The 18,907-nt window shown below is 38.4% G+C and overlaps 1 protein-coding gene and 1 pseudogene across 1 annotated transcript in view; one reads left to right on the top strand and one right to left on the bottom strand.

The window, feature by feature from the left end:
• The window catches only part of TENM2 (teneurin transmembrane protein 2), a 923,830-nt gene that overhangs the window by 864,262 nt on the left and 40,661 nt on the right, over positions 1–18,907 (bottom strand). The gene's annotated exons all lie outside the window — the stretch shown is intronic.
• LOC118017634 lies at positions 3,785–5,093 on the top strand (annotated as a pseudogene).

The raw sequence follows: 18,907 nt of genomic DNA, 5'->3' as shown, positions 1-18,907 counted from the left end.
AGAGGGCACATTTATTGAAGATTTTCAAAGCAAACTGCCTTATGAATCAACATCATCCATGGAAAGTTGCAAGAATTACCTCCCCCAAGTAGCAGAAAAGCAGGGGGGTTCCTGAGCTTTCCAGAAATCACAAAGCGTATCTCTGACAGAACTGAGAACTGAGATACATCTCTCTTGCCTTTCCCTGCCTTAAACAGAAAAAAAAAAAAAAAAATCAGTGGTCACTCCTGGTAGACTGCTTCCTTCCTAGAAAGCCAACTTTTCCCAGCAAAACTGCTACTTCTCTGGAATGATGGGCAATGAAATCCAATGTGACACTTAATTGTTCTCTATTGAGATGTTTCTCTTTGCTGAGGTTTTTCCAGGTGCTTTATGAAAAACATTTGCACTACCTGGCACTTTGTGAGCCTTCCTTTGAGAACCTTTCCCTTATTAAGATAGCTTTGCTTTCAAAGGGGACATTGGTTTTGTTTGCTCACTCATAGCCCATGAACAGACCACCAGGGAAATTGCTGCTTCACTGGTGTAAGTCCCACGTGCCTATGTCACAAGGGGTTAGGAGCCTCATTAATTCCTGTGCTCTCATTTCAGGTTGTTTAGGGATCAGCAGCAGATTATTATTTCAAACACTTATTTCTTGCTTCAATTTCCTCTCTCTTAGAATTGGCTCCAAATCATTTTCTCTTGTGTGCAGTGCACTCAATCTCCATTCGGATAAGAAAATCAAAATAGTCTTTTCAGAAAATCTATCCATCAGCATTATCAGGAACACACCCCACAAAGGCTTTGGTTGACGTTTATACATATCTGGCAGGTTTTATGCTTCTTTGTACTTAAGTCTCTCTTCCTCAGAATCATTGCCATTATATGGCTCACACAGACCCAAGGGCACCCACTGTTTATGTTTCAAACTGATTAGTTCAATGCAGTTCTACAAATAGACAAAAAGATGTGCTAGGAACCAACCAGGGATACAGAGATGGAAAAGCTGTGTCCCTGCTTTGGGCGATCTCCACAGGCTAACAAAGAAGATAAACATATACATATACAATGCCAATATCATGCTGTGTTCCTGGTGAGTTTATTTTTCACTCTACCTACGTTGGTGGGTGTGGGAAGGCAGATGCAGCGGGGGAGGTAACTCTATTTTTTTTTCTCTAGAAAGCCTGATTCTGAGAGGCAAACATATAATCTTGGGTAAGCCCCTTCATCCCCTGACTCCTCAGGTTTTCTCTGAAAATAAAAGGATGAGATCAGAAGGGTTGGCATCCTTCATTCAGTCATTCAATAAACATTTATGGCTTAATAGTTACTGGTTGTGTAGTATGTGTCAAGCCTGGGTTATAAACACATTACATGTAAAATCTCATATAATCCTCAAGACAAAATGAGGAGGAAGGTATTAGGCTCAAAAGACAGAAATAACATTTCTAAGGCCATGTGATGAGTAGATAAAATAGCCCCAATTAGTGCATTTCTCCTTCTGGCTCCAAAGCCTGGGTGCTCTCTCACCTGTCATGCTTTTTAGTTGAGTCTAAAGACTTTCAGCTTTAAACTTCAGTGACTATATGATATTTCTAGTGAGAGTCTAGGCATCAGAGCCACTTTTCCCAATTAGAATACTGAGGGGAATCTGCACAAAAAGGGCAAAACAGGAAACAAACTTTTTTATAAGAGAATGGCTTCTGAATTCCCATCCTTTATGTCCATCCAACTGTTCAAATCAATGAAATAATCTGTAGGTTATAAAAGTGAATTGGGCTTATTTCTTTAAACAGCCTTTTTGCAATGAAGAGTTGAGAATGAAGCACAGACATAAGGGATCCGATGTCAAGAAGTAGAGAACTGAGCATCCCTTGGCCACAGTAAGAAACTGATGTGTGACAGTAACATTAGCTTGTCAACTTGTCAGCCCCGCTCAGCATGCCAGATCCTTCTCAGCAATGCTGGCTGATCTCTACCACTGGAAAGTCAGGATCTAGTGTAGTAGCTGCTCAATGAACATTTGTTGAGTTAAAGAAAGCTAGAGAGGTAGATTAAAAATAGAGAGAACGTACCAGTGTCATTCATCAAGAATGTATACCTTTTCTTTTTAACTCTATGCACCCGCCCCCTTCTTCACCTTCTCTGACTTTTCCTTCTACCTATTTTATACATCTTAAAATACACATGGGGCACTAATACAGATAAAATATGTAAAACAGCTTTCTGTTTAGTGCTTTTGACACCTTGGCAGTGCCATCTCTCTAACCATTTTGAGAATTCTTTTTTTTTTTTTTTAAAGATTTTTTATTTATTTATTTGACAGAGAGAGACATAGCGAGAGCAGGAACACAAGCAGAGGGAGTGGGAGAAGGAGAAGCAGGCTCCCCGCTGAGCAGGGAGCCCGATGTGGGACTCGATCCCAGGACCCTGGGATCATGACCTGAGCCGAAGGCAGACGCTTAACGACTGAGCCACCCAGGCGCCCCATTTTGAGAATTCTATCTTCAAAAAATACGTATCTGTATGTATATTTTTAAACAAAACAACCTATACTATTCATTGCCATCATGTGGTCACTTGGACAGACCCAAAGCCTTAGACCATCTGAGAAGTATATGCAAATATTTGTGTATTTTTATTTCTCTGCATTCTACCAGGTTTTATTTCAAGCGAGAAATTATCCACCCCTCTCTTCCTTTTGCACATCACAGAGCCAAGTTTCCTGTGTTACACCGATTTCCAAATGTTCAGCACCATTTATCCCTTTTTTATAGTTCATATAAAGACATGGCTCCAAGACCTCAAATAACAAAAAGTTTATTTATGTATTTATTTTTGCATGGCATGCGCTGATGAGCTAGTCTGCTCAGCAAGCATTTCACAGATTAGACGCATGAGTATGGTTTCAGGCAAGGCTCCCTCATGTTTCTGAGCATTGGCTGATAAACACTTCAAAGTAAACCGCTCATAAATATGAAATGAAAAGCTGAGGAGTCGTTATGCACAGCTTTGAGATACAAATCTCTTTATTCCCTTCTGAAGTGGGGTTTGATTGACATAATGAGTCATAGATCCTGTCCAGGGACACACTGCCTTTTCCCCTTTTCTCTGGAGACAGGGAGACTTTAAAGAAATCCACTTTAGAACTTGGTGATAGACAGCTTACTTGAAAAAATAATAAAGTTGAATCCTATATTAAATAACTTACTATTTTGTGTTAATGCTGACTTTGACAACCATGACATATGTCAAAGTTTCACTACACATCCTCAGAAAGACATTATTAGCTACAACTCTAAGAAAAAGATTGCCAAATTGAGAAAAAAAGAAAAGGTGCCATTACGTCTTTTGTCATATATATTGTTGCTATATAGACCCTTTGTCTGGTAAGAGAAAAATCACTACTTGAATTAATTCAGAGCAGAAGTCTAAAATCTTGTAAGCTGAAAGGCTATGGGGAGTAACAGAGGCAATGGGGAATAATTATTGTGGAAAATTCATTTTATAAATAAATGTCTCCCAAAAAGGAGAGGATCACGCAGTAGAACTTTCTATGAAAAATAGGTTGAAGAACAATTGAAAGTGGAGATTCAATTTAATCTTGCTCACAAGTTTTTAATAACTACCTGCTTGCCTGAAAAAGATAAAAATTTCAATGAGGTCATATTTTTTTCCACTAGATCGCATTTGGTAAATTCAAATGACTCACAGAAGCTAGGCAGTTAACACAAAGGAGCTAAGTCACCCAGTGTAAAGGGCATTAAGGAGCAGTGGGGGCTTGTAGAAAAATGAGAGTTTTGATAAGGCAGTTGTTAGCTCCAGTAGATATCTGCCATCCATAAAGATAGAACTAATGTTGCCTGGTTTTGCATTTTTTTCTAAAAGAGTCTTAAATCTAGACTCTGTGTAATATTTACGTATTTATAAATAATGGCCAAAAAATGTAATTTTAAAAAAGTGCAATCCAAATAAGGTAGGTCTTTGGGCTGCCAGTCTTTAGTTTCTACTCCAGACTTTCTACAGTGATCATTTAGAGAAGATTTTATTAAGAAGTAAAAGAGGGAGAGAGAATAAAAACCTTAAATCAGAGAATGGTGGGAGAGGAAGGGATTCCGAGCTAATCTACTCTAGTGGTTTTCATCTGCCTTTCCAGGATCTCTAGGGATTCTGCTGAGAGCCTGCAGTAGGTGAGAAGGACCTATGCAGAGCTGTCCCTTCCCAAAGTCCCTCTAACCAGAGCAACAGCACTCTTCTAATTTAATACAAAGGCGTGGCCCAGGATACTTTCGAAAACAGCTAATTGGGACCATCCCCTCATCTGAGAGTTACCAAGTTACTTACTACCATTCCCCCGTCGACCCTAATTGGCCCAGGGTTCAAGATTCCTTTACGTTTCAGAGTCAGATCAACTCTAATTTTCTGCCTAGAGATTTGGCTTGAGGGTCGCTGAGAATTAACTGTCTGCGGAAATTAGTGTTTCCCTTCCCATGGTATAGAACCGCTACTAGAAGGGGGTTGCCCAGCCAGGAATGATCACCCCCTGTTCCCAAGCCATCTAGGTCAGACCACATGTCCAGCTCCTGTCAAGTGAGCGAAGCAGAAGCGATGCGTGTCGTTCAAAATCCGGAGAGTTAGCAGCACCAGATCCAAGACGGCGGCCAGCGGGGCTGAGGAGGAGCGTGAAGAAATCCGCAAATGGGGAATGAGAAACTCCGTAACATCCAGGCCGATGAAGCTAATTTACTGGCTTGGCAAGGGCGTCTTGTTCCTGACAACCCTCCATACGATAGGGCGGACTTCAGTATCGAAATCAACTTTCCAGCAGAGTACCCATTCAAACCACCGAAGATCATATTTAAAACAAAGATCACCCGAACCTGATGAAAAGGGGCAGGTCTGTCTGCCGGTCATTAGTGCCGAAAACGGGAAGCCAGCAACCAAACCCGACCAACTAAGCCAGGCCCTCACAGCACCGGGGAACGACCCCCAGCCCGAAGCACCCACTTCGGGCTGACCTGGATGAAGAATACTCCAAGGACTGTAAAAAATTCTGTAAGAACGCTGAAGAGTTTACAAAGAAATACGGGGAGAAGCGACCTGTGCACTAAGCTCTGCGGCGACCCATTCCAGCGAGTGTGCGCGGACACCCCGCAAAGCAGGACCCTGTGGAAAACCGACACGTGCCGCCACCTGGCGTTTGCTCGTGGCAGTTGCTAACTCTCTACAGTTTTCTTAATCAAAAGTGGTCTGGGTGACCTGTAAAGAAAGGATTAAAAATTTAAGATGTTCTAAAAAATAAATAAATAAATAAAAATAAAAAAATAAATAAAATCCAGAGAGCTGAAAAAGCAAACGACCCCCCTCCATGTTCTCTTTCCCTTGTGATGCAGGAGATCCGGCAATGACGGATTCAAGATGGGAGCACCACCACTGAAAGAAACCGTGTTCCCAGAGTCATCCCCTGGAGGAGAGGAACCCAGTCATGAGCATTCCTGATGCCGGGCTTCACAGCATATATTTGAATTTCCTTGTCTCGTCATCCAGATTTAACCAAAATAATGCAGCCCATATCGAACTGTTTGAAGTTGGCTTTATAGGAAACATACACAACTATGTGATTCAAAAGATAAAACAGTGACTTTCTGTTGGGAACTTGTTAATGAAAAGAAACTACTATTCAGTGAGAGCTATTTTGTAGGAGCAGGACAATGATACAACCTGCTGAAGGACACGGTCAAGAAAAGCAGGAACTCGGACTCAGATTTTGGCAGTTCCACAAAGCTCTCACAGCCCTACACTAATTTCTGTTGCAGTGTCATGAGTTGGTGACTAAGATTTTATTAAAATTCCTACCAGTCCAACATTAATAAAATTTAGCATCATTCTGATATGTCAGATATTAAATCTCTAATTATTTATATTATGAATTAAAAAAAAAAACAGCTTTGACTAATACAAGTATCTCCAAGTAAACATTTGGACATAAAGAACTACCTGGTCAATATGTAACATTATATTGTATTCCAATAGGCATAATTTTATCCTTCAATAACAAATGTTTTTATGAGATGTTTTCATACATATGAGAAAAGAGATAATAGCAGAATCTTTAGCATAATTTTTTGACAGGAAGGAAGATAATGATTACATAAGTTAGCATCAGAAAATTGTCAGACATCAAACCCCAATGCAACCCCAAATAAAAAAAGAGATATGCGGGCGCCTGGGTGGCTCAGTCAGTTAAGCGTCTGCCTTTGGCTCAGGTCATGATCCCAGGGTCCTGGGCTCGAGCCCCACATCAGGCTCCCTGCTCAGCGGGGAGCCTGCTTCTCCCCTTCCCGCTGCCCCTTCTTGTGTGCTTTCTCTCTTAAATAAATAGATTAAATCTTTAAAAAAAGAGAGATGCTAGTGTATAAATGTGTGTGTGTATATATAATATGTACATATATAGTATATATGTATATATAGTAATGAAAATAATAAGAGAATTGAGAAATTAGAAAAGCAAAGTGATATACACATCCCCAAGAATAACAAGAATCATCTTTGATTCATCTCCAACTTCTGTTAAGATGCACAACCAGCTCACTCTCAAACTAACAGTGATCATGCAACCCAGTGTAAGGGCTTTGGAATCAGACTAAATGAAGTTCAAATCCTCCAGCTTTGTCGCTCTGGGATCTGGGGTCATTTCCCCGGCTTCTCTAAACTTCTATTTCCTCATTTATAAAATAAGGAATATTTTAATCTGAACATCTATCTGTATTAAAAAATACAAACTAATGTCCACATCCAAGGAAACTAAACCTAGACATTCAGGTGATGAACATAAACCCTTATAACAAAGTAGGTTACAACTAAACCAGTGCTACCTGGGACTGGAGCTGAGAGCAAATGAGCCCGAGAAATCCCTTGGGGAGGATAGAAACGTTCTGAAGTTGTATTGTGATGACGGGTGCACAACTCTGTTAATTTACTAAAATTCATGCAACTGGACATGTGAAAGGGGAGCATTTGTGATTTATAAATTATACCTTAATAAAGCTGTTAAAAAATTAAACCAGTTGCATGCAAGTATTTCTATGCATGTAGGTGAAAATTGCACCTGCAAAGCCCAGAAAACAACAATAGAGTCAACACTTGAGATTTACAGAACGTGGAAAGAACTATTTGAAGCTAATCTACTATTCTCATATGAATCGAAAGGAGGTAGGATCTCTGACTATGCAAAGAAACAGAGTTATTGTAACAGCATGACTTTTATTTTGATTCCATCACAAATGTTAGCGGCTAAAATATTCCTAGAATAATAGTTACTCATTAACTTTGCTTTGAAAATCATGAAGGCACAGCTCTCCTGGGAGTAAAACACCAAGCTAACCATGAGGGTAAAAAGAATAGCCTTTCTAAGAATAAATCTATACCAGAATATTTTTCTATCTTGAGGTGTTTAAATCCTCTAGACTGAAAATAGTTTGATCAAACAGGCTGCACTGGGATCGTGCATTCTGTCTCAGTCCAGGAAGAAACAGCTGTCAGTCACATCTCTGTCCTCCTCCGCCAGTCCCCGGAGGACAATGTAAGCAAGCTGTCTCCGGGATAAGTGCTCCTCCGAGAATTGCCAGCTCGTCATGGCCTGCAGCTGAAAAGCAGCCATTCTGCTCACTTGGTCTATTAGCTCTTTGACTTCCTTCCTTCATGCACAAATATAAATATAATGCTTAAGTGAATGATTACTACTGTCCCCAAAGAAATTTCAATTAAACACTTGGAATCCCTAGGAATGGTACCTAGGGAGATTCCCCAAAAGAGCTGCAATTTGTTATGTATTATTAAGTCTGGCTTCGGATTGTAAATCTCCTGGTTTGGGGTTTTTTTTTTGTTTTGTTTTGTTTTTTTTTCATGTTACTGGGGCTTCCAAAGAACCACTTCCCATGTGATTTGAACAATTTTCCCCAAACTCTAAGCAGGACCAGCATAATTGAGTTATTCCTGAATAATAAACCCCCGGTCTGTTAAAAAGTTTAAAAGGCAGATGGGGAAATTTCTTTGTCTGCTACTAGAGTTTGGGATGAGATAACCTTTCCTCTCTTCTCAAATGTTCTCAAGAGGACATTAGGAAATGTATGGTGAGTACTGCGGTGGATTCTTTCATGTAGGGCTCAGTGTTTCAATCTACCATAATCCTACAGCATCGTATGCATGGGAGCTGATGACTAGAATCTAAGCCCCACAAAGGGAGTATTTTGTCTAACTGACTTCTGTGTTTTTCAGCACCCACAACAGTGCTGGGTATATAGACTGAAGGTTTTCCATACGTAAATGTAAATGGATGGATGGATAGATGGATGGATCAAAGAAGGAAGGAAAGAAAGAAGGAAAGAAGGAAGGAAGGAAGGAAGGAAGGAAGGAAGGAAGGAAGGAAGGAAGGGAGGAAGGAAGGATGGAAAGAAAGAAGGAAGGAAGGAAGGATGGAAAGAAGGGAGGAAGGGAGGGAGGATGGATGGATGGGCAGACTTGGATAGAAGTCCCTTGACAATAGGACAGATCTTTCTGTTCCACTTCTGACAAAATTCCATAAAACATTTCCTTGGGCCACATTTACTATTGTATTATTTTGGAAGAATCTATTTAAGAATGAGATATTTGGTAAAACTCATGTTATGCTATCTTTTATTGATTGTTTTTTTACTATGTTTTGTTCAGCTGAATTAAATGATCAGAGCTAATCAGAGAGAAGAAGAAAAAAAATTCCTTTTCAAAACAAAACAAAAACAAAAACAAAAATTCAATAGGGTCAGTGGATTGCCAAATAACATTCTCTCCTATGCTGAGATTCTATAATTCACCCTCTTTTGGTTTGTCCAAATTTAGTTTTTAAAGAAATCAGGAATATTAGCTCCTTTCCAGTACTGCGGCTTATATCAATTTTTAAAAGTAACATCAAAAAAAAGTTTAGAGGCCACTGGAAAACCTTATTTATTTCTACCAAAGGCAATGTCTGTATGAATCTCTCTCTTTAAGGATTCACTCTCATACTAAAGAAGCCATTTCAAATCTTTAGCAAATAATAATTAAAAAAAAAAAAAAAACAACTGAAACTAAAGGTACACAAATTCTCTCATTTTAATTCCAGTTTTCTTTTAACTGCATATGTTCATGGTCTCCAAACCCAACATAACTGATACATAAGTGGTAAATGATTGAAGGTGAGTTGACACTTGGACTACACTTCTGTCCCCTAACAATGAAAGCCATGTGCTCCGGGGTCCTGGGCCGCAGGCTGAAGTGCACGTGCTTGCCCCTGAAGCCTAAATGGAGGGTGGGCCTGGGGAACACTGCCTTCTCGCGTAGTAGTGACTCCAGCACCTGAGACCCTGCAGGATGACTCTCTGCTCACCTTGTGGAACTCTCAGTGATGCCTGCTTTTGAAAAACTTACTCTAAAGCCACGAGAAACAGCTTTTAGGAACCGAGTCTCTGTGTCCTTTGTAAAATGCTGATCAGCAACATAGCAGGAAAATGCTGAAGAAAGCTGAAATTCGCTCTTCCCCTCAAAGGAGACATCATTTCCTGTCCTTCTGTCTCATGGCCTGGACAGCAGGGGGACAAAGGAGACTTGTAAAAGCCTGATCTCGGAAGCTCAGAATGGGCATCATTTACCCACTTCTCGTCTGCAATGCTCCTTTTCTGTCTGGTAGCTCAGGGATTGAGGATTGTTGTTCCAAGAAATTAAAGAACAGACATGGCATCTTAATCCTCTCCAAGTTTCTGCTGTGCCCTGCCTTCCAATACGTTTTCCCTCATCACCAATCCCAAGAATCAGCAAGAGGGAATAGGAAGGAATGAGAACCTGAGTTATGAGATCCAAAGTTCCTGGCCAATTGCCAGGAAGGGTAAAGGCAACACAATCATATTAATTGTTTCTTTAGGAAATCTTCAGTTTCATTTTTAGTGCCACTCAAAGGGATATATTCTTGGTGAATCATCAAAAGCTATATATTTTATTTTCCTTTAAATAAAGGAATAACTAATTAACAATAATGAATGTCCCCTTGTACATTTGAGTTCCAAGCTGAGATGAATTTCTTTTCAAAATTTCTTGATTCTACCCAGTAAGTCTTAAAGGCAACCATAGCAAATGTAATTCAGATGGTCATGCCCTCAGCCACCAAAATACCTTACCAAATGAGTTTCTTCTCTCTGCAATTACACACATATATATGTATAAATTCTTGAAGTAATTGCTTTTTTTTTTTCTATTCTGGATAGAATCTGTATCCTGGGACACTTGAATTCTGGTTCTAGTTTTGCAGCTACCTAAATGGATGAGTTTACATAAGCCATTTTACTCAATATTAAGATGATTCAGTTAAAGAATAGTTTTTAAGATTCCTTTCAGGTCTAAAATTAATAAATTTTATGATGACAGGAATTGTTATGATAAGTATTTTTTGCCTCAGTCATACTGCCCTCCCATGCCTTCTGCAACATGATATTTCTTACACAAAAGGCAGATCAGTGTAACTTAGGGTTTAAGAAAAATGAAACCAAAATATAATTATCTCAGACAATTAATTTAATTAATAATGATCATATTAAGGAACAAATTCCTTTTATTAATTCCTTTTTAAAAATTCAATAAATGCATTTAGTTATCAATTCTAGTTCGATTTCTGATATTTTCCTCATACCTGGGTAGAGTGGAGAAGAAAGCTATGCTCTCTTGAACTACAGCAAAAGCACAACTTTGCTATAGTTAAATCAATCTGGTTCTAGAGGTCCTAGTAGGTAAAGGCAAACATCTGAAAACAAAATCTAAAATTTATAGAGTACATAAATGAGAATGAAACAAAATATGACATTTCCATATTGTGTGGGAGAAACATCAAGCTCTCAATGGCCAGCCAATATTAAAGCTAAATTAAAACAGGAATTGAAGACATCAAATCATACCTAGATCTTGGTTTCTAATACTCTTCTCAAAGAAACAAGGAAACAAACCAAAAAAGTAGTCTCTTTGAAGAAATGACTGATTCTAATACTGGAACAGAAAATATACAAAAGCCTGGAGTTAAATCTGTAACTTCGGAAAGTGAGAAAGTGCTCAAAACAAAATAAAAACCCACAATGATCGGTGTATATCCCAGGGACCCAAAAGTCAACTAAAAAGAACTCCCAGTGGCCAAAATGGAACAATTTCGTCAGCAGAATAAATCAAGTAGTACTGGCTTATAACCCAAAGTATAAAATAAATACCCCCAAGTCTGTATTGATGTAAATGAAAAGTTGAATAAATAAATAAATACAAAGGACAACAACTCTTTCATGCAGAAGAATTTCAAATCATTTATGTGGATACTCTGCACTCAATGAAGTGGAATATAACTCCTCAGTCCTGAAGTGTAAGTAACTTTCTTCTAAACACTTTAAAAGAAATTTGTGTGTAGTGATGACTTCTAAAAAATGCATTACAGAAAGGAAGATAAAAACAGCAACTTGACGGTGGAGAACTTTGAAAAACACTAACTCAGTAAAATGATGATCAGGGTTAATATCAATAGTGATAAGTCATGTTGAAAGAATGTACTCTGGATATAAGATGATGAGAATGGCACTTTTACCTCGGTAGCCCTCCTTCAAAAAGACATTGTAACGCTCTGATCAGGAGAAAAATATCAGACAAATCCCAACTGAGGGCCATTCTATAAAACACCTGACCAAAACTCCCCAATACTGCCAAGGTCATCAAAAACAAGGAAAGTCTAAGAAACTGTCACACCCAAGAGAAGGTAAAGAAGATACAATGACTAGATGTGGTGTGGTATTTTTGCATAGGATCCTGGACCAGAAAAAGGACATTAGGGGAAAAATGGAGAAAATTTTAACTAAATATGAACTTTAGTTAATAACAATGTATCAGTATTGTTCCATTAATTGTAACAAATGTACCATACTATTGCAAGATGTTGATAATAGAGAAAATTGGGGTATACAGAAACTCTCTGTACTATCTTTGTAATAAATCTGTAAAATAAAACACTTTAAAATTTTAAATACTTTTAAAATAAAAAAGTTTAAAATTTTTCATCCAAATGTGTTCTACAACTTTATCCCATCCAGAAAAAGAAAAAAAAAAAGTGATAGAAAAGGGGAAATTTATCAGTCTTTAGGGAAATGAAGTCGAGAAACTATTTGGTGAAATATAAGTTTTACTTTGTTTCTTCTTCTTCTTCTTCTTCTTCTTCTTCTTCTTCTTCTTCTTCTTCTTTTTTTTTTTAAACCACAGCTAACTTAGCCAAATTATGTCTCCTTACTTAGCCTCCAAACACAGGAGCCAACCTTTGGTTAACAATAAGAGATCTGCATGTCATCTTAAATAATAACACATAGACACACAATTACTCCTTCATGAAATTTAAGACAGAAGGTTTCTTCAATCACCCGAAATGAGAAGTACTTCATCAAAAATCATGTACTGCCTTTATATGAATCATTTAACAGCATAGGAATAACCAGATGACTGAAATGTTCACAGAAAAATTAAGAAACAATAACAAAAAATAAATTTAAAAAAAAGCTGTTAAATTTGTTCTTTGTTGAATAGTTGATTAGATGATAGATGATTCAGTTTAAACATATTAAATACATACACCTAGTGATATCCTGGCATTTTTGGGGAGGGGACCCTAAAAAATACTTCATCAGGAGCAACAGAAGAAAAATAATTTACCCTTAGGACAAGCCAATCACTAATAGTTAAAATATTGACCTAAAATAAAATAAAATCCTGTTTTCTAATTTTAAAACATAATGAGGGAAGGAAAAAAAAAGCACACAATTGAACTAGAACAACTCACAGGCGAGCTTGCCATGAACTGATCATGAGGAAACAGTACACACCTACCACTAATCTAAAGTTAGACCCAAACAGGAATAGCAGAGACCCAGGAAGCTCGCTGACAGGATCTTCAGGGATGGCCTCGTACTGAATAAGAATCTATAGCATGTCAGCAGAACTGCCTCCATTCTGCAATCGGAGAGGGAAGGGAGGAGAGATGAGAAGTGACAGTTGTGCAAGTTCCCATTTCTACGTCCTTCTGACTTGTCTTTTTTGGAATTTTGTTGAAAAAAATTTTTTAAAAGCCTATACAGGCATATTTTAGGATATCAATCTTGACAGTATTTACTCACAATTTTTAAAGTACATAGTTTAATAATTTGTCAATATGGCTTATGCCATGGAAGCACCAACCCACCTTTTATATGCACCCAATAATTTTGATAGTGTCATTCTCAAAGTTTATATTCAATCAAACTTGATAAAAAATATATTATATGTTGTGGACTGAACTGTGTCCCCCCCCCCCCATTCATATGTTTAAGCCTGGACCCTTCATGTGCTTAAATTGGAGACAGGGTCTTGAAGGAGATGATTAAGGTTAATTGAGGTCATAAAGGTGTAGTCCTGGTCCAATAGAACTGGTGCCTTTAGACGAAGAGGAGGAGACACCAGTGGTCTCTCTCTGCCATGCAAAATACAGCAAGAAGGTAGCTGTTAGCAAGCTGGAAAAGCTCTTAACCAGAACCCAACTCTGCTGGAACCTTGATCATAGCTTCTGGTCTCCAGAGCACAAGAAAATAAATTGCTGTTGTTTAAGCTACACAATCTATGTTATTTTTTTATGGCAGCCCACGCTGACTAATATATTATGCAGGCAACTTAGAGTGGCTCCTATACAATTGGGGTTCTCTTCCTTCAAGGTATATGGTTAAGATTGTACTGCCCAAATCTCCCTTAAAAATAGGAAAAGCCACATGATATATTGTAGCCAATGAAATGTCAGCAAGGGTGGCATTTGTCAATTTCAGTGAGCGTCTTTAATAAGAAAGAGGGCATGATTCTCCATATGTTTTGTTTTTCCTGCCTCTGCAACCTGCAGTGTTCCAGATGGTCAGGTCTTTATCCGCTATATGTCTGAGTGAGGACAATGAGGAACAAAGACCCTAGTCAACCCACAATGGACAAACAGTGTGAGTTAGAAATAAACATGTGTTGTTTTATGTCCCTGAGACTTTCCACTGTTAAGGCTGATACAGCAAACTTAGTTCTGCAAGGAAAAAAAAAAAAAGGTAAAACAAAACAGTAAAGCAAGCAAACAAACAAATAGAAAACCCTTAGTCCTACAGGAGGGAAACAGGAGAAGCAAACAAAAACAAACTTTGTAATGCTCTGCTGTAGCTCACAGAATAAGCACAGTGGGCATATATTAGAGATACAATACTAAATAAAAATGTATTAATCTTTGTAACGATGTAGATGTTTTAACTACCAACAGATTTGGTAGTCTACTGAGAAAGCACAAAATTTCACTTTATGCTTTAACATTTTTATGAAAAATATCCAGATCCAAGATAATTTTGGAACAGCATTTCGATTTCATCTAGTCTTGTTTAACATTATTTGCAAAGTCTTTATTATTTATAAGGGTAAACAGAAGATTAATCTTGATTTATGATAAAACATCCTAACACATACTGAGACTGACATTTCAAATTGGTCATATTTTGTTGTGAACCTTTTATAACTCAACCTTTTATATTCCCAAGGCTAACACTTAGTTTCCTTCCTCATTGCCACTTTCTGATGTCACCCCACCATGGTGAAAAAACTCTCCACATTATTTTGTAACATTGATTCTTTACACAATGGACATCCTCTGCCTTGAAGTTTTCATTGCCCCCATTCCCATATGGATGATGACTACTCATTCTCCAAGACTCACCCACATGTCAACTGCTCTGAAAAATCTTGGCCAAAATCTTTAGCACCAATTATCTCCTCCTTTAGATTCTCAAATCACTTTATGGCTACCTTTATTATGACACTTATTCCTCTTAATTATAATTTACCTGTTAATGTGTCTGTTCATTTTATTTTTGAATTCTAAGTGAGCTGAAAACATCTCTCACTGTATTATGTAGGTACAATATACTTGAATGATTGGGTGAAAGTGTCAAATTATAAATTGTTTCTGCCCGAAAATGTTGGGTACTTAACAAAGGATACTTATGTTCATAATGCTTAATTTTTTTTCTTAATCATCAAAGGGAAACAGGTTGTCAGCTTACTTGCTTTTATATTTCCTGTCTCTATTCTGTTATACATGGTATTATAACACAAGGAAGTTTAGGGGTCCCTGGGTGGCACAGTAGGTTAACTCTTGGTTTCAGCTCAGGTCGTGATCTCAGGGCCTTGAGATCAAGCCCCACATCGAGCTCTGTGCTCAGCATGGAGTCTGCTTGAGATTCTGTCTCCCTCTCCCTCTGCCTGTCCCCCTGCTCTCTCTCTGTCTAAAATAAATGGATAAATCTTTTAAAAAAGTAACACAGGAAGTTTAGGTATACTAGCATTTGAGTTTGCTGGACTATGCTTTGTAATCACTGATTAGAAAGAATATAAGGGGCCCTTGGAAGTCTTTACAGTTCTGTCCAGATTTCCCTTTGCAAACTTCTGACATGTGATTTATATTCCTTAGGTAATAAAGGAGCTTTCCTCAACTTTCTTCACAGCCAGCCTACCGAACCTCTTCATTCTCCATCTCTACCACTCCTGTGGGCAAGAACAAAAGCAGAAAAAAAAAAGCCAGGGACCAGAGATGCCTTTTCATGCTCTTAATCAAAGGCTAAACTTGACACACACTCCAAGCAGCTCTCCCAAGTAGGGATGGTCCAGACCAGCTGGCTACCACAGCTAGCAAAAACAGAGCAACTATAAATTACTGCACCTACTCTAGATGCTAGGTCCCCACCCTGACAAAAAAAAAAAAAAAAAAAAAAAGGAGAAACCAAAAGGATTGACATCAGATGAGAGCGTGGAGAGATTGTTCTGGGGGCAAATACATGTTTACACATGTTCCGGTTTGGGAGCGGGGAGAAATGGCTTGAACACGCTTCAGGGGGCAGCGCTTCACAGAGGTTGGCATCAGTAAGACAGGGACGTACAAGCAAACTCCATCACTTGTGAATCTCAGGAAGTTACTTCGCCTGATAAGCCTTCGTTTCTTCATTTACGAAGGTGAAGGGATCGTGATAGATTCCCGGTAATGTTGCTGAATTGATTCAGTGTGATACTGAACACAGAACATGGCACAGAGCTCATACCTCACTCGCATTGAGGCTTATGTGTTATTTGGCCCCTTAGACAAATACATAGGATCTGAGCCTTTGTTGTCAATCACCATTGGCATGACACTAGCAACTAATAATAGTTTGACTAGTTTGCTGTGTTGTGATAATATGGGGGAAATAGCTGGGCTGGAATCTGGAAGAGGAGAATTTGAGGCATGGCTGAATCTCTAAGCAGCTCTATTACCCTTAACAAACCACTCTTCTGGCTTCGGTTCCCTCATCTTTAAAGGGGTTAAAGCAATTGGTCTCATCTGTTGCACTAAGGCTTGAATCTCTGGGATAAACCAGACTTTCTTATGTTGTATGCAGAATGAAGCAGTAGGAGTGAGGGAGGTAGGAGGGAGTGGGCATGCTCATAAAACTGGTGACACAGAGCAGAGGTTGCTAGCCAACCAAGTTAAAATAGGCAAGCCCTGCTCACAGTAACCTGAAAGGCTCCAACGTGGCAACACCCATGAGCTGAATTTCTATTCAACAATGGATTTTGTCACCTTTCTCTCCTATTAGATTTAAAATCTCCCAGCCCTCCACAAATTCTGATTTCAAAAGGCAAATATGGCTTTGGTGACAATTGCAAAATGCTTGCAAATCAGAGCCTCAATTCAGTGTCTTTTTAAGATCCCAGCAGAGATTGCCACTGCAAATAACATGACCTGTAAGCCAAAGACTGTAGGATAAGGGGAACCCTGACTGTTAAGATGAAACGTACCTTTAGCATGTTAACAGAGAGTTACAGGTCTGAAAGAAATTATAAACACGATGGAAGAAAGGAATAAAAAAAAAGAAGCGAAGAAGAAAAAGAAAGAAAAGGGAGGGAAGGAAAAGAAGGAGAGGAGGATGCATTATTGAAGGGGAATTCCTGGAATAGGAAGTGCGTTGCTTGTTTGGCCAAATCGAAGAAGTACCACTTAACTCCAATTTTCAGAGAAAGGGATGGGGGTTCATGCATATGCTACTTAATAATTTTATACCGTTAAATGCATCTGGACATCAATGATTTTATTTTCAAAAGACAGACTTTTAATATTAACATTGAAGGCATATTATAAAGGTCATCAAGTACCTTTAAGGAATTTTAAGAAAGCTCCACTGTCAGTTGAATCCAGATGGTGACCACGGATCTGCTTAAGGTCAGTTGTTGTTTTAAGTTTGGGTAAGATCATGTGGCCAGAATTAGACTTCTTGGGCTAGAACTTAACTCCTTTTTTTTTGTTTATTTATTTAATTTCAGTATAGTTAACATCCACTGTAATATTAATTTCAGGTATTTAATAGAGTGACTCAACACTTTCATACATCACCCTGTGCTCATCACAGGTGTTCTCTTAATCCCCTTCACCTGTTTCAATGATTCCCTCCCACCCCACCCCCACCACCTGTCTCCCCTCTGGTAACCACCAGTTTGTTCTTTATAGTTAAGAGTCTGTTTTTCTCTTTTTTTTATTTTGTTCATTTGATTTGTTCCTTAAATTTGACATATGAGTTAAATCATATGGTATTTGTCTTTCTCTGACTTATTTCACTTAGCATTATACCCTCTAGATCCATCCATGTTGTTGCAAATGGCAAGATTCCATTCTTTTTTATGTCTGAGTAATACTCCCTTGTATATATACACCATATCTTCTTTATCCATTCATCTGTAGATGGACGCTTGGGTTGCTTCCATATTTTGGTTACTGAAAATAATGCTTCAGTAAACATAGGGGTCTGTATATCTTTTCAAATTAGTGTTTTCATATTCTCTGGGTGAATACTCACTAGTAGAATTATTGGACAATATGGTAATTCTATTTTTAATTCTGAGGAACCTCCGTACTGTTTTCCATAGCCAACTCCATTCTTTTCTAACCATGTGAACTTTTGCAAACTACTTAGCCTATCTTCAGCTTAGTTTTCTTATTGCCAAATGGGGATAATTAAAACATTCTATATTACAGGTTTTAGTGAAGTAATACATAAAACAATTCATAAAAGCACTTAACATAGTAGGGACGTAGTATGCACTCAATAAATATAAGCTGTAATTATTAGCAGAGCTCTAATTCAGATATTTTTTAATGTTATGTATTTTGTTATAAAATATGTATATACATCAACTCATCAGCTGTAGATAAGGCAGACCGTACCACTGACTTAATGACTTTATTTTAACTAGATTGAAACTATTTTCTCCAACATTGCTACCTTATAGAGCAAAGCCAAGGAAACCACCGGATTATTAAGCCTTGAAGGTTTACCTTCACAAAGATTTTCTAAAGCTCCTTGATTTTTTAAAATTTCTTTTTAAAGATTTTATTTATTTATTTGACAGAGAGAGACACACAGTGAGAGAGGGAAAACAAGCAAGGGGAGTGGGAGAGGGAGAAGCAGGCTTCCCGCGGAGCAGAGAGCCCGATGCGGGGCTCCATCCCAGGACCCTGGGATCATGACCTGAGCCGAAGGCAGAGGCTTAACGACTGAGCCACCCAGGTGCCCCTAAAGCTCCTTGATTTTTGAAGAGACCAAGCTTATTCCAGCCTTGCTCTTTAGAGTCTTACTTTTAAGGACATTATCTTCCCCACTGTGCAGTGGATCTATATCCCTAACCTTGGAGCAAAGGGGCAAGAATATTAAACATTTCCACACAACCACCAAATAGAAAGCAACAGACTCTCATCTCTCTCTAACCCCATTAGAAGCACTCCACCTACTTCCAGCACCACCATGCAGCCCTAAAAGACTATGCCGTA

This window comes from Mirounga leonina, unplaced genomic scaffold (assembly GCF_011800145.1).
Source record: "Mirounga leonina isolate KUSES-001 unplaced genomic scaffold, KU_Mleo_1.0 Mir_104, whole genome shotgun sequence".
Taxonomy (NCBI): Eukaryota; Metazoa; Chordata; class Mammalia; order Carnivora; family Phocidae; genus Mirounga; species Mirounga leonina.
This window is presented reverse-complemented; position numbering and strand designations above follow the sequence as displayed.